This window comes from Oncorhynchus gorbuscha, linkage group LG16 (genome assembly GCF_021184085.1).
Source record: "Oncorhynchus gorbuscha isolate QuinsamMale2020 ecotype Even-year linkage group LG16, OgorEven_v1.0, whole genome shotgun sequence".
In the NCBI taxonomy this organism is placed as follows: domain Eukaryota; kingdom Metazoa; phylum Chordata; class Actinopteri; order Salmoniformes; family Salmonidae; genus Oncorhynchus; species Oncorhynchus gorbuscha.
The window spans coordinates 84,367,062-84,377,061 of NC_060188.1; the positions used below are offsets into that span (position 1 = coordinate 84,367,062).

At 50.6% G+C, this 10,000-nt stretch overlaps 1 protein-coding gene across 1 annotated transcript in view; it reads left to right on the plus strand.

Moving 5' to 3' along the window:
- Positions 1-10,000, plus strand: part of LOC123999725 (integrin alpha-1-like) — a 92,075-nt gene that overhangs the window by 25,330 nt on the left and 56,745 nt on the right. The window lies entirely within an intron of this gene.

The window sequence follows — 10,000 nt, forward strand, 5'->3', positions numbered from 1 at the left end:
GTAGTAGGCAAGACAGATTTCAGACAAGGCCACTGTCCTGGTAGTCAGGGTTGGGGTCAATTCCATTTAAATTCCAATCAATTCAAGAAGTACACTGAAATTCCAATTCTAAATCTCTTCAATGAATTTCAATGAGGAACATTTTCAATTGGAATTGGAATTTGGTTTAGTTTCTGAATTGACTGGAATTGAAATGGAATTGACCCCAACCCTGACAGTAGTTTGGTTTCCTGTTAGCTGAACAAGTTCAACATTGAGATACAGTATCTTGCAATACCGATTGCAATCACATCGTGACTTGTGTGTCCCTCCCTGTAAAGTTGACAATTTCATAATTTTTTCCTTTTTAGAGAAATTAACATATTGAACATACAGGATTTTGTAATAATAAAATTGGTATGTAAAGAAAAGAGAAACAAAAAGAGGTTGTTCTACACCCCCGACTCCCCATCCCATTTCTGCTTGTATCAGTTAGGCCTGCAGCCTAACACCGTCTGTCTCATATAAAGAGTCCCTCCCTCCGCTTGTGAAGTGAACACAACCTACCAGAGTATCCACTCAGCCCGCCAGTAAAGACACCGTAAAACCATGATCTCACTCTTAATTGGTCAAGGAACACATATTTGCATGCTAGTAAACTACGTCTGCCCCCCTTTAGAGAAAGGTACTGTTCCCTCAGACAGAGAGAGAGAGAGACAGTCGGCCCCTATAGTTCTCCTGCGGAGGCCCTGACAGGGTGAGCCTCTGTGTGTCCTAAATGGCACCCTATTCCCTACACAGTACACTACTACATAAATAGGGAATAGGGGGCCATTTGGGACACAACCTCTAACTAGCTAACTATCCACATACATTCAGCTGGAATGGGCTTATTAAACTCATATGGGACCAGTTACAGTAATTCAGTCCTTCTCAATCAGCAGGAGCAGCTGTGATGAGGAACGATGAACGATCCCACAGCTTTCTTCTTTTACAGAGTTCATGTAGAGAATTCCCTGGTGGCTCCAGTTACTCTCACGTGTACACAGATAGATACCACTCTATAAGAGTGACAGGGGCTAGTTATGTGTTTGTTCCAATATCCACACTTGCATACCACTTGAAGGCATGTTTACACTTGTAATTTCACCCAAAGATCATGTTAAAGCAAGACCTGATAGTTCCAGTTACTTTCTAGTGCACAATTACTACACATACTAACATACCATACCATAGAATGCATTCCTGACACTAGTTTCATTTTAAGACATATGCTAGCAGTATGTGTTGATATTGGAGTAGAGCCTTGGTTGGGCTTATAATTTACACAAAACTCCTTTAAAATCAGAGAGATAGAGAGAAATTGTGCCGAGATGCCTACATTACTTAATCTGGGTTACTGTAGATGTGAGGTCAGTGATCTTAACCTGGGTTACTGTAGATGTGAGGTCAGTGATCTTAACCTGGGTTACTGTAGATGTGAGGTGAGTGATCTTAAACTGGTTTACTATAAATGTGACGTGTGTGATCGTAACCTGGGTTACTGTAGGTGAGTGATCATTCACAGATGGAATGGCACCATTAGACACCTCTCACTCAAAGCAAGGGCTAGGTCAGTGTGCTAGGACAGTGTGCTAGGTCAGTGTGCTAGGTCAGTGTGCTAGGAAAGCTAGAACAGTGGGCTAGGTCAGTGTGCTAGGTCAGTGTGCAAGGACAGTGTGCTAGGTCGGTGTGCTAGGACAGTGTGCTAGGACAGCTAGGTCAGTGAGCTAGGTCAGTGTGCTAGGACAGTGTGCTAGGTCAGTGTGCTAGGACAGTGTGCTAGGACGGTGTGCTAGGTCAGTGTGTTAGGTCAGTGTGCTTGGACAGTGTGCTAGGACAGCTAGGTCAGTGAGCTAGGTCAGTGTGCTAGGACAGTGTGCTAGGAAAGTGTGCTTGGACAGAGTGCTAGGACAGTGTGCTAGGTCAGTGTGCTCAAACAGCTAGGTCAGTGTGCTAGGTCAGTGTGCTAGGACAGCTAGTTCAATGTGCTAGGACAGTGCGCTAGGTCAGTGTGCTAGGACAGTGTGTTAGGACAGTGTGCCTGGACAGAGTGCTAGGACAGTGTGCTAGGTCAGTGTGCTAGGACAGTGTTATAGGTCAGTGTGCTATGACAGCTAGGTCAGTGATCTAGGTCAGTGTGCTAGGACAGTGTGCTAGGACAGCTAGGTCAGTGTGCTAGGACAGTGTGCCTGGACAATGTGCTAGGACAGCGAGGTCAGTGAGCTAGGTCAGTGAGATAGGTCAGTGAGCTAGGTCAGTGTGCTATGACTTCTAGGTCAGTGACCTAGGTCAGTGAGCTAGGTCAGTGTGCTATGACAGCTAGGTCAGTGAGCTAGGTCAGTGTGCTTGGATAGAGTGCTAGGCCAGTGTGCTAGGTCAGTGTGCTTGGACAGAGTGCTAGGTCAGTGTGCTAGGTCAGTGTGCTAGTTCTGTGTGCTTGGACAGAGTGCTAGGTCAGTGTGCTAGGACAGAGTGATAGGTCAGTGTGCATGGACAGAGTGCTAGGACAGTGTGCTAGGTCAGTGTGCTAGGTCACTGTGCTAGTTCAGTGTGCTTGAACAGAGTGCTAGGTCAGTGTGCTTGGACAGAGTGCTAGGACAGTGTGCTAGGTCAGTGTGCTAGGTCACTGTGCTAGTTCAGTGTGCTTGAACAGAGTGCTAGGTCAGTGTGCTAGGACAGAGTGCTAGGACAGAGTTCTAGGTCAGAGTGCTAGGTCAGTGAGCTAGGTCAGTGTGCTAGGACAGTGTGCTTATACAGAGTGCTAGGTTAGTGTGCTAGGACAGCTAGGTCAGTGTGCAAGGACAGCTAAGTCAGTGTGCTAGGACAGCTAGGTCAGTGTGCTAGGACAGCTAGGTCAGTGTGCTTGGGCAGAGTGCTAGTTCAGTGTGCTAGGACAGCTAGGTCAGTGTGCAAGGACAGCTAAGTCAGTGTGCTAGGCAGAGTGCTAGTTCAGTGTGCTAGGACAGTGTGCTTGGGCAGAGTGCTAGTTCAGTGTGCTAGGACAGCTAGGTCAGTGTGCTAGGACAGCTAGGTCAGTGTGCTAGGACAGTGTGCCTGGACAGTGTGCTAGGACAGTGTGCTAGGTCAGTGTGCTAGGTCAGTGTGCTATGACAGCTAGGTCAGTGATCTAGGTCAGTGTGCTAGGACAGTGTGCTAGGACAGCTAGGTCAGTGTGCTAGGACAGTGTGCCTGGACAATGTGCTAGGACACCTAGGTCAGTGAGCTAGGTCAGTGAGATAGGTCAGTGAGCTAGGTCAGTGTGCTATGACTTCTAGGTCAGTGAGCTAGGTCAGTGTGCTATGACAGCTAGGTCAGTGAGATAGGTCAGTGAGCTAGGTCAGTGTGCTATGACTTCTAGGTCAGTGAGCTAGGTCAGTGTGCTATGACAGCTAGGTCAGTGAGATAGGTCAGTGTGCTTGGACAGTGTGCTATGACAGCTAGGACAGTGTGCTAGGACAGAGTGCTAGGACAGTGTTCTAGGTCAGTGTGCTCTGACAGCTAGGACAGTGTGCTAGGTCAGTGAGCTAGGTCAGTGTGCTAGGACAGTGTGCTTATACAGAGTGCTAGGTTAGTGTGCTAGGACAGCTAGGTCAGTGTGCAAGGACAGCTAAGTCAGTGTGCTAGGACAGCTAGGTCAGTGTGCTAGGACAGCTAGGTCAGTGTGCTTGGGCAGAGTGCTAGTTCAGTGTGCTAGGACAGCTGACAGGTCAGTGTGCAAGGACAGCTCAGTGTGCTAGTCAGTGTGCTAGGCAGAGTGCTAGTTCAGTGTGCTAGGACAGTGTGCTGTGGGCAGAGTGCTAGTTCAGTGTGCTAGTGGACAGCTAGGTCAGTGTGCTAGGACAGCTAGGTCAGTGTGCTAGGACAGTGTAGGACAGTGTAGGTCTGGACAGTGTGCTAGGACAGTGTGCTAGGTCAGTGTGCTAGGTCAGTGTGCTATGACAGCTAGGTCAGTGATCTAGGACAGGTCAGTGTGCTAGGACAGTGTGCTAGGACAGCTAGGTCAGTGTGCTAGGACAGTGTGCCTGGACAAGTGTGCTAGGACACCTAGGTCAGTGAGCTAGGTCAGTGAGATAGGTCAGTGAGCTAGGTCAGTGTGCTATGACAGTGTTCTAGGTCAGTGAGCTAGGTCAGTGTGCTATGACAGCTAGGTCAGTGAGATAGGTCAGTGAGCTAGGTCAGTGTGCTATGACTTCTAGGTCAGTGAGCTGTAGTGTGCTATGGTCAGTGTGCTAGGTCAGTGAGCTAGGTCAGTGTGCTTGGTCAGTGTGCTCATGACAGCTAGGACAGTGTGCTAGGACAGAGTGCTAGGTCAGTGTTAGGACTAGGTCTGTGTGCTGCTGACAGCTAGGACAGTGTGCTAGGTCAGTGTGCTCAAACAGCTAGGTCAGTGTGCTAGGTCAGTGTGCTAGGACAGCTGTGCTGGACAGGAGGTCAGTGTGCTAGGACAGTGTGCTAGGACAGTGTGCTTGGACAGAGTGCTAGGACAGTGTGTGTGCTAGGACAGTGTCTAGGTCAGTGTGCTAGGTCACAGCTAGTTCAGTGTGCTTGAACAGAGTGCTAGGTCAGTGTGCTAGGACAGAGTGCTAGGACAGAGTTCTAGGTCAGAGTGCTAGGTCAGTGAGCTAGGTCAGTGTGCTAGGACAGTGTGCTTAGACAGAGTGCTAGGTTAGTGTGCTAGGACAGCTAGGTCAGTGTGCAAGGACAGCTAAGTCAGTGTGCTAGGACAGCTAGGTCAGTGTGCTAGGACAGCTAGGTCAGTGTGCTTGGGCAGAGTGCTAGTTCAGTGTGCTAGGACAGTGTGCTTGGGCAGAGTGCTAGTTCAGTGTGCTAGGACAGCTAGGTCAGTGTGCTAGGACAGCTAGGTCAGTGTGCTAGGACAGTGTGCCTGGACAGTGTGCTAGGACAGTGTGCTAGGTCAGTGTGCTAGGTCAGTGTGCTATGACAGCTAGGTCAGTGATCTAGGTCAGTGTGCTAGGACAGTGTGCTAGGACAGCTAGGTCAGTGTGCTAGGACAGTGTGCCTGGACAATGTGCTAGGATACCTAGGTCAGTGAGCTAGGTCAGTGAGATAGGTCAGTGAGCTAGGTCAGTGTGCTATGACTTCTAGGTCAGTGAGCTAGGTCAGTGTGCTATGACAACTAGGTCAGTGAGCTAGGTCAGTGTGCTTGGACAGTGTGCTATGACAGCTAGGACAGTGTGCTAGGACAGAGTGCTAGGACAGTGTGCTAGGTCAGTGTGCTCTGACAGTTAGGACAGTGTGCTAGGTCAGTGTGCTCAAACAGCTAGGTCAGTGTGCTAGGTCAGTGTGCTAGGACAGCTAGGTCAGTGTGCTAGGACAGTGCGCTAGGTCAGTGTGCTAGGACAGTGTGCCTGGACAGAGTACTAGGACAGTGTGCTAGGTCAGTGTGCTAGGACAGTGTGCTAGGACAGCTAGGTCAGTGAGATAGGTCAGTGTGCTATGACAGCTAGGTCAGTGTGCTATGACAGCTAGGTCAGTGAGCTAGGTCAGTGTGCTTGGACAGAGTGCTAGGTCAGTGTGCTAGGTCAGTGTGCTAGTTCTGTGTGCTTGGACAGAGTGCTAGGTCAGTGTGCTAGGACTAGAGTGTGCTGCTAGGTCAGTGTGCATGGACAGAGTGCTAGGGAGGTCAGTGTGCTTGGACAGAGTGCTAGGACAGTGTGCTAGGTCAGTGTGCTAGGTCAGTGTGCTAGTTCAGTGTGCTTGAACAGAGTGCTAGGTCAGTGAGCTAGGTCAGTGTGCTAGGACAGCTAGGTCAGTGTGCAAGGACAGCTAAGTCAGTGTGCTAGGACAGCTAGGTCAGTGTGCTAGGACAGCTAGGTCAAGTGTCAGTGCTAGTTCAGTGTGCTAGGACAGCAGGTCAGTGTGCAAGGACAGCTAAGTCAGTGTGCTAAGACAGTGTGCCTGGACAATGTGCTAGGACAGCTAGGTCAGTGAGCTAGGTCAGTGAGATAGGTCAGTGAGCTAGGTCAGTGTGCTATGACTTCTAGGTCAGTGACCTAGGTCAGTGAGCTAGGTCAGTGTGCTATGACAGCTAGGTCAGTGTGCTATGACAGCTAGGTCAGTGAGCTAGGTCAGTGTGCTATGACAGCTAGGACAGTGTGCTAGGACAGAGTGCTAGGACAGTGTGCTAGGTCAGTGTGCTCTGACAGCTAGGACAGTGTGCTATGACAGCTAGGTCAGTGAGCTAGGTCAGTGTGCTTGGACAGAGTGCTAGGTCAGTGTGCTAGGTCAGTGTGCTAGTTCTGTGTGCTTGGACAGAGTGCTAGGTCAGTGTGCTAGGACAGAGTGCTAGGTCAGTGTGCATGGACAGAGTGCTAGGACAGTGTGCTTGGACAGAGTGCTAGGACAGTGTGCTAGGTCAGTGTGCTAGGTCAGTGTGCTAGTTCAGTGTGCTTGAACAGAGTGCTAGGTCAGTGAGCTAGGTCAGTGTGCTAGGACAGCTAGGTCAGTGTGCAAGGACAGCTAAGTCAGTGTGCTAGGACAGCTAGGTCAGTGTGCTAGGACAGCTAGGTCAGTGAGCTAGGTCAGTGTGCTATGACAGCTAGGACAGTGTGCAAGGACAGCTAAGTCAGTGTGCTAAGACAGTGTGCCTGGACAATGTGCTAGGACAGCTAGGTCAGTGAGCTAGGTCAGTGAGATAGGTCAGTGAGCTAGGTCAGTGTGCTATGACTTCTAGGTCAGTGACCTAGGTCAGTGAGCTAGGTCAGTGTGCTATGACAGCTAGGTCAGTGTGCTATGACAGCTAGGTCAGTGAGCTAGGTCAGTGTGCTTGGACAGAGTGCTAGGCCAGTGTGCTAGGTCAGTGTGCTTGGACAGAGTGCTAGGTCAGTGTGCTAGGTCAGTGTGCTAGTTCTGTGTGCTTGGACAGAGTGCTAGGTCAGTGTGCTAGGACAGAGTGCTAGGTCAGTGTGCTTGGACAGAGTGCTTGGACAGGACAGTGTGCTAGGTCAGTGTGCTAGGTCACTGTGCTAGTTCAGTGTGCTTGAACAGAGTGCTAGATCAGTGTGCTAGGACAGAGTGCTAGGACAATGTTCTAGGTCAGAGTGCTAGGTCAGTGAGCTAGGTCAGTGTGCTAGGACAGTGTGCTTAGACAGAGTGCTAGGTTAGTGTGCTAGGACAGCTAGGTCAGTGTGCAAGGACAGCTAAGTCAGTGTGCTAGGACAGCTAGGTCAGTGTGCTAGGACAGCTAGGTCAGTGTGCTTGGGCAGAGTGCTAGTTCAGTGTGCTAGGACAGCTAGGTCAGTGTGCAAGGACAGCTAAGTCAGTGTGCTAGGCAGAGTGCTAGTTCAGTGTGCTAGGACAGTGTGCCTAGACAGTGTGCTAGGACAGTGTGCTAGGTCAGTGTGCTAGGTCAGTGTGCTAGTTCAGTGTGCTTGAACAGAGTGCTAGGTCAGTGAGCTAGGTCAGTGTGCTAGGACAGCTAGGACAGCTAGGTCAGTGTGCTAGGACAGCTAGGTCAGTGTGCTAGGACAGCTAGGTCAATGTGCTTGGGCAGAGTGCTAGTTCAGTGTGCTAGGACAGCTAGGTCAGTGTGCAAGGACAGCTAAGTCAGTGTGCTAGGCAGAGTGCTAGGACAGAGTTCTAGGTCAGAGTGCTAGGTCAGTGAGCTAGGTCAGAGTGCTAGGTCAGTGTGCTAGGACAGTGTGCTTAGACAGAGTGCTAGGTTAGTGTGCTAGGACAGCTAGGTCAGTGTGCTAGGACAGCTAGGTCAGTGTGCTTGGGCAGAGTGCTAGTTCAGTGTGCTAGGACAGCTAGGTCAGTGTGCAAGGACAGCTAAGTCAGTGTGCTAGGCAGAGTGCTAGTTCAGTGTGCTAGGACAGTGTGCTTGGGCAGAGTGCTAGTTCAGTGTGCTAGGACAGCTAGGTCAGTGTGCTAGGACAGCTAGGTCAGTGTGCTAGGACAGTGTGCCTGGACAGTGGTGCTAGGACAGTGTGCTAGGTCAGTGTGCTAGGTCAGTGTGCTATGACAGCTAGGTCAGTGATCTAGGTCAGTGTGCTAGGACAGTGTGCTAGGATACCTAGGTGAGTGAGCTAGGTCAGTGAGATAGGTCAGTGAGCTAGGTCAGTGTGCTATGACTTCTAGGTCAGTGAGCTAGGTCAGTGTGCTATGACAGCTAGGTCAGTGAGCTGGGTCAGTGTGCTTGGACAGTGTGCTATGACAGCTAGGACAGTGTGCTAGGACAGAGTGCTAGGACAGTGTGCTAGGTCAGTGTGCTCTGACAGCTAGGACAGTGTGCTAGGTCAGTGTGCTCAAACAGCTAGGTCAGTGTGCTAGGTCAGTGTGCTAGGACAGCTAGGTCAGTGTGCTAGGACAGTGCGCTAGGTCAGTGTGCTAGGACAGTGTGCTTGGACAGAGTGCTAGGACAGTGTGCTAGGTCAGTGTGCTAGGACAGTGTGCTAGGACAGCTAGGTCAGTGAGATAGGTCAGTGAGCTAGGTCAGTGTGCTATGACTTCTAGGTCAGTGAGCTAGGTCAGTGTGCTATGACAGCTAGGTCAGTGTGCTATGACAGCTAGGTCAGTGAGCTAGGTCAGTGTGCTTGGACAGAGTGCTAGGTCAGTGTGCTAGGTCAGTGTGCTAGTTTTGCTGTGCTTGGACAGAGTGCTAGGTCAGTGTGCTAGGACAGAGTGCTAGGTCAGTGTGCATGGACAGAGTGCTAGGACAGTGTGCTTGGACAGAGTGCTAGGACAGTGTGCTAGGTCAGTGTGCTAGGTCAGTGTGCTAGTTCAGTGTGCTTGAACAGAGTGCTAGGTCAGTGAGCTAGGTCAGTGTGCTAGGACAGCTAGGTCAGTGTGCAAGGACAGCTAAGTCAGTGTGCTAGGACAGCTAGGTCAGTGTGCTAGGACAGCTAGGTCAATGTGCTTGGGCAGAGTGCTAGTTCAGTGTGCTAGGACAGCTAGGTCAGTGTGCAAGGACAGCTAAGTCAGTGTGCTAAGACAGACAGTGCCTGGACAATGTGCTAGGACAGCTAGGTCAGTGAGCTAGGTCAGTGAGATAGGTCAGTGAGCTAGGTCAGTGTGCTATGACTTCTAGGTCAGTGACCTAGGTCAGTGAGCTAGGTCAGTGTGCTATGACAGCTAGGTCAGTGTGCTATGACAGCTAGGTCAGTGAGCTAGGTCAGTGTGCTATGACAGCTAGGACAGTGTGCTAGGACAGAGTGCTAGGACAGTGTGCTAGGTCAGTGTGCTCTGACAGCTAGGACAGTGTGCTATGACAGCTAGGTCAGTGAGCTAGGTCAGTGTGCTTGGACAGAGTGCTAGGTCAGTGTGCTAGGTCAGTGTGCTAGTTCTGTGTGCTTGGACAGAGTGCTAGGTCAGTGTGCTAGGACAGAGTGCTAGGTCAGTGTGCATGGACAGAGTGCTAGGACAGTGTGCTTGGACAGAGTGCTAGGACAGTGTGCTAGGTCAGTGTGCTAGGTCAGTGTGCTAGTTCAGTGTGCTTGAACAGAGTGCTAGGTCAGTGAGCTAGGTCAGTGTGCTAGGACAGCTAGGTCAGTGTGCAAGGACAGCTAAGTCAGTGTGCTAGGACAGCTAGGTCAGTGTGCTAGGACAGCTAGGTCAGTGAGCTAGGTCAGTGTGCTATGACAGCTAGGACAGTGTGCAAGGACAGCTAAGTCAGTGTGCTAAGACAGTGTGCCTGGACAATGTGCTAGGACAGCTAGGTCAGTGAGCTAGGTCAGTGAGATAGGTCAGTGAGCTAGGTCAGTGTGCTATGACTTCTAGGTCAGTGACCTAGGTCAGTGAGCTAGGTCAGTGTGCTATGACAGCTAGGTCAGTGTGCTATGACAGCTAGGTCAGTGAGCTAGGTCAGTGTGCTTGGACAGAGTGCTAGGCCAGTGTGCTAGGTCAGTGTGCTTGGACAGAGTGCTAGGTCAGTGTGCTAGGTCAGTGTGCTAGTTCTGTGTGCTTGGACAGAGTGCTAGGTCAGTGTGCTAGGACAGTGTGTGTGCTAGGACAGAGTGCT